Source organism: Arachis stenosperma, chromosome 3 (assembly GCF_014773155.1).
Source record: "Arachis stenosperma cultivar V10309 chromosome 3, arast.V10309.gnm1.PFL2, whole genome shotgun sequence".
Taxonomy (NCBI): Eukaryota; Viridiplantae; Streptophyta; class Magnoliopsida; order Fabales; family Fabaceae; genus Arachis; species Arachis stenosperma.
In genome coordinates, this window is record NC_080379.1 from 27,361,920 (window position 1) to 27,367,935 (window position 6,016).

The 6,016-nt window shown below is 38.3% G+C and overlaps 1 non-coding gene across 1 annotated transcript; it reads right to left on the minus strand.

Moving 5' to 3' along the window:
* Positions 1–2,040: 2,040 nt before the first annotated feature.
* Positions 2,041–2,148, minus strand: LOC130971462 (small nucleolar RNA R71). The gene has a single exon (XR_009082680.1). It is a non-coding gene; the product is annotated as a small nucleolar RNA R71 (small nucleolar RNA).
* Between the last annotated feature and the right edge of the window lie 3,868 nt (positions 2,149–6,016).

Consider the following 6,016-nt stretch of genomic DNA (forward strand, 5'->3'; position numbering starts at 1 on the left):
GCTTGGTTAGCCATGTCTAATCTTTTTTTAGACTGATGCTTTTGACTAACATTGCATGATTCCTGAAATTCTTATTAAAAATTTTGAGTTTCTTATTTTCTTTTTCAAAATAATTTTCAAAAAAAATACAAAAAAAATTTATAAAATCATAAAAATAAAAAATATTTTGTGTTTCTTGTTTGAGTCTAGTGTCAATTTTTAAGTTTGGTGTCAATTGCATGTTTTTATTTTTTGCAAATTTTCGAAAACTCATGCATGGTGTTCCTCATGATGTTCAAGTTGTTCTTGATGATTTTCTTTGTCTGATCTTTAAATTCTCTTGTTCTGTGTCTTTTGTTGTTTCTCATGAGCATTCTCAATTTGTTAGTGTCTCTAGTATGAAAATTTCTAAGTTTGGTGTCTTGCATGTCTTTCTTTTCTTAAAAATTTTCAAAAAATATGTTCTTGATGTTCATATTGTCATTCAAAGTGTTCTTGCATGCATTGTTTATTTGATCATAGTTTTTCATGATTAGTTTCATTTTGTTGTTTTTATCTCTCATTATTAAAAATTCAAAAAATTTCAAAATTATGTCTTTTCAAGTCAATAATGCAGATAATCGAAGATTCAGAACATACAGCAGAGGAATCATAGAGAAAAAAGCTGGGCGCTCAAAACGCCCAGTGAAGAAAGAATTCTGGCATTTAAACGCTAGTCAGGGTATCTGACTGGGCGTTTAACGCCCAAAGAGGTAGTCAAGTGAGCGTTAAACGCCAGAATGGATAGGATAGCACCAAGGAGGTAGTTTTGTTTTCAATTCAAATCTTTTTCAATTTTTCAGGTTTTAAAACTAATTTTTCAAAATCTTATCTTTTTCATATCCTCTCTTATCAATCATATCTTTTTCAAAATCAAATCTTTCTCTTTTTTCTTTTAATATTTTCAAAAATCCTTGCTAACAATTAATGTTGTGATTCAAAAATTTCAAGTTTGTTACTTTCTTGTTAAGAAAGGTTCAATATTTGAATTTTAGAATCATATCTTTTAATTTCTTGTTAGTCAAGTCATCAATTTAAAAAAAATCATCATATCTTGTCAATCATATCTTTTTTAAATCATATCTTTTTAAAATCAAATCTTTTTTTCAATCATATCTCTTTTAATTTGATTTCAAATTTTTTTCTAACTTCTTATCTTTTTAAATTTATTTTCAAATCCTTTTCAACTAATCACTATTTCTTATCTTTTTCAAAACCACCTAATCACTTTTTCTCTCCCAATTTTCGAAAATCACCAACCGCTTTTTCAAAAAATTTTTTAATTTTCAAAAACTCTCTTTCATCACTTTCTATTTAATCACCAACACTTATCCTCCTTTGATAATTCGGACCCCCCCTCTCTCTATAAGTTCGAATTCTCTACCTTATCCTTCTATTCTTCTTTTCCTCTGACACATCAAGGAATCTCTATACTGTGACATTGAGAATTCCATACTTCTTTGTTTTTTTCTCTTTCATATGAGTAGGAACAAAGATAAAGGCATTCTTGTTGAAGCTGATCCTGAACCTGAAAGGACTCTGAAGAGGAAATTAAGAGAAGCTAAAGCACAACTCTCTGGAGAGGACCTGACAGAAATTTTCAAAAAAGAAGAAGACACGGCAGCCGAAAATAACAACAATGCCAACAATGCAAGGAAGGTGCTTGGTGACTTTACTGAACCTACTCCCGACTTCTATGGGAGAAGCATCTCTATTCCTACCATTGAAGCAAACAATTTTGAGCTTAAGCCTCAATTAGTTTCTCTGATGCAACAGAATTACAAGTTTCATGGACTTCCATTAGAAGATCCTCATCAGTTCTTGGCTGAATTTTTGCAAATCTGTTACATTGTTAAGACCAATGGAGTTGATCCCGAGGTCTATAGATTCATGCTTTTCCCTTTCGCTATAAGAGACAGAGCTAGTATATGGTTGAACTCACAACCTAGAGACAGCCTGAACTCTTGAGAAAAGCTGGTCAATGCCTTCTTAGCTAAATTATTTCCACCTCAAAAGATGAGTAAGCTTAGAGTGGAAGTTTAAACCTTCAAACAAAAGGAAGGTGAATCCCTCTATGAAGCTTGGAAAAGATACAAGCAATTGATTAGAAGGTGTCCTTCTGACATGCTTTCAGAATGGAGCATCATAGGTATCTTCTATGATTGTCTGTCTGAGTTATCCAAGATGTCATTGGACCATTTTGCAGGCTGATCTATTCATCTAAAGAAAATACTTGCAGCAGCCCAGGAACTCATTGAAATGGTTGCAAATAACCAGTTCATGTACACTTTTAAAAGAAATCCTGTGAACAATGGAACAACTCAAAAGAAAGGAGTTCTTGAGATTGATACTATGAATGCCATATTGGCTCAGAATAAAATATTGACTCAGCAAGTCAATATGATTTCTCAGAATCTGACTGGATTGCAAGCTGCATCTGGCAGTGCTAAAGAAGCCTCCTCTGAAGGAGAAGCTTACGACCTTGAGAATCCTGCAATGGAAGAGGTGAATTACTTGGGAGAATTCTATGGAAACACCTACAATTCTTCATGGAGAAATCACCCAAATTTCTCATGGAAGGATCAACAGAAGCCTCAACAAGGCTTCAATAACAATAATGGTGGAAGAAATAGGTTTAGCAATAGCAAGCCTTTTCCATCATCTTCTTAGCAACAGACAGAGAATTCTGAGCAGAGTCGTTCTGGCTTAGCAACCATAATCTCTGATCCATCTAAGACCACACTAAGTTTCATGAATAAAACAAGATCCTCCATTATAAATTTGGAGGCACAAGTGGGTCAGCTGAGTAAAAAGGTTACTAAAACTCCTCCTAGTGCTCTCCCAAGCAATACAGAAGAAAATCCCAAGAGAGAGCGCAAGGCCATAACCATGACCAACATGGCCAAACCTGGAGAGAGTGAGGATGACGTGATTTCCAGTGAGAAAAACCTCATAGGATGTCCTCTGGACAAAAAGGGGTTCCCTATTGAGGAACTAAGAGAATCTGAGGCTCATACAGAGACCATAGAGATTTCATTGAACCTACTTCTATCATTCATGAGCTCTGATAAGTATTCTTCCTCTGAAGAGGATAAATATATTACTAAAGAGCAAGTTGCTAAATACCTTGGAGCAATCATGAAGCTGAATGCCAAGTTATTTGGTAATGAGCCTTGGGAGAATGAACCTCCATTGCTCATTAATGAACTAAACGCCTTGGCTCAGGTGAAGATACCTCAAAAGAAACCGGACCCCGGAAGGTTCTTAATACCTTGCACCATAGGCACCATGACATTTGAGAAGGCTCTGTGTGACCTGGGGTCAGGCATAAACTTCATGTCACTCTCTGTAATGGAGAAACTGGGAATCTTTGAGGTACAAGCTACAAGAATCTCACTAGAGATGGCAGACAAATCAAAGAAACAGGCTTATGGACTTGTAGAGGATGTCTTAGTAAAGGTTGAAGGCATTTACATCCCTACTGACTTCATAATCCTAGACACTGGAAAGGATGAGGATGAATCCATCATCCTTGGCAGACCCTTCCTAGCCACAGCAAAAGCTGTGATTGATGTTGATAGAGGAGAGTTGGTCCTTCAAGTGAATGAGGACTACCTTGTGTTTAAGGCTCAAGGATCTCCTTCTGTACACATGGAAAAGAAGCATGAAAAGCTTCTCTCAATACAGAGTCAAACAGAGCCCCCACATTCAAACTCTAAGTTTGGTGTTGGGAGGCTCCAACCATGCTCTGAGTATATGTGAAGCTCCATGAGAGCTCACTATCAAGCTATTGATATTAAAGAAGCGCTTATTGGGAGGCAACCCAATTTTTATTTATCTATGTTAAATTTCCATTGTTACTTTATGTTTTCTTTAGGTTGATGATCATGTGGAGTCACAAAAACAACTGCAAAAATCAAAGCAAATTCAAAAACAACATTAAAAATAGCACATCTTGGAGGAGGAACTTACTGGCGTTTAAATGCCAGTAAGGGTAGCAGAATGGGCGTTAAACACCCAGTCTGGCACCATTCTGGGCGTTTAACGCCAGAAAAGGGCACTAGACTGGCGTTTAATGCCAAAAAAGGGCACTAGACTGGCGTTTAACGCCAGAAAAGGGCACCAAGTTGGCGTTCAACGCCAGAAAGGGAAGAAAAGCTAGCGTTTAACGCTAGGAATAGGCAGCAACCTGGCGTTTAACACCAAGATTAGCACTCAGAGGGCGTTTACACGCCAGAATGGTGCAGGGATGAGAAATCTTTGACACCTCAGGATCTGTAGACCCCACAAAATTCCCACCTACCTCAACTCACTCTCTCTCTTCTTCACACATTCCAATAACACCCTTCCCCAAATACCCCTCACCAATCACCTCTATCTACTCTTCCCCAAACACCCCACCTACCCCACCATTCAAAATTCAAAACCTTTCCCTCCCAAACCCAACCCTCACACACGGACACCCCTCTCTTCCACTCCTATATAAACCCCTCATCACTCCTTCATTTTCATACCTCATATACACTTTTCCCATCCTTGGCCGAACCTTTCTTCACCCTCCATGTCCTCCATTTCTTCTTCTTCTTCTTCTCCATCCCTTCTTTCTTCTTTTGCTCGAGGAGGAGCAAACCTTTTAAGTTTGGTATGGTAAAAGCATTGCTTTTTGTTTTTCCATAACCATTTATGGCACCTAAGGCCGGAAAAACCTCTAGAAAGAGGAAAGGGAAGGCAAAAGCTTCCACCTCTGAGTCATAGGAGATGGAGAGATTCATCTCAAAGGTCCATCAAGACCACTTCTATGAAGTTGTAGCCAAGAAGAAGGTGATCCTAAGGTCCCTTTCATGCTCAAGAAGAATGAGTATCCGGAGATCCGACATGAGATTCAAAGAAGAGGTTGGGAAGTTCTTACCAACCCCATCAACAAGTCAGAATCTTAATGGTTCATGAGTTCCATGCTAATACATGTATCACTAAGAACTATGATCAAAGTGTGAACCCGAACCCAAAGAATTGGCTTACAATGGTTCGGGGGAAATACTTAGATTTTAGTCCAAAAAATGTAAGGTTGGCATTCAACTTGCCAATGATGCAAGGAGATGCACGTCCCTACACTAGAAGGGTCAACTTTGATCAAAGGTTGGACCAAGTCCTCATGAACATATGTATAGAAGGAGCTCAATAGAAGAGAGACTCCAAAGGCAAGCCGGTTCAACTAAGAAGGCTTGACCTCAAACCCATGGCTAGAGGATGGTTAGAGTTCATCCAACGCTCTATTATTCCTACTAGCAACCGGTTTGAAGTAACTGTGGATCAGGCTATCATGATCCATAGCATCATGATTGGAGAGGAAGTGGAAGTTCATGAGATCATACCTCTAGAACTATACAAGGTTGCTGACAAACCTTCCACTTAAGCAAGGTTAGCCTTCCCTCATCTCATCTGTCACCTATGCAATTTAGCTGGAATTGTCATAGAGGAAGACATTCTCATTAAAAAGGACAAGCCCATCACTAAAAAGAGGATGGAGCAAACAAGAGAGCCCACTCATGGACCTCAACAAGAGCATAAGGAAGTCCCTCATTAAGAAATCTCTGAGATGCCTCAAGGGATGCATTTTCCTCTACACAACTATTGAGAGCAACTCAACACCTCTTTGGGAGATCTGAGTTCCAATATGGAGCAACTAAGGATGGAGCACCAAGAGCACTTCATTATTCTCCATGAAATTAGAGAGGATCAAATAGCCATGAGGGAAGAGCAACAAAGGCAAAGGAGAGACATGGAGGAGCTCAAGCGTTCCATTGAACCTTCAAGAGGAAGAACCAGCCGCCATCACTAAGGTGGACCCGTTCTTTGATTTTCTTGTTCTTATCTTTCTATTTTTCGATTTTTATGCTTTATGTGTGTCTATGTTTGTGTCTTTGTTACATGATCATTAGTGTCTAGTGTTTATGTCTTAAAGCTATGAATAATTCCATGAATCCTTCACCTTTCTTAA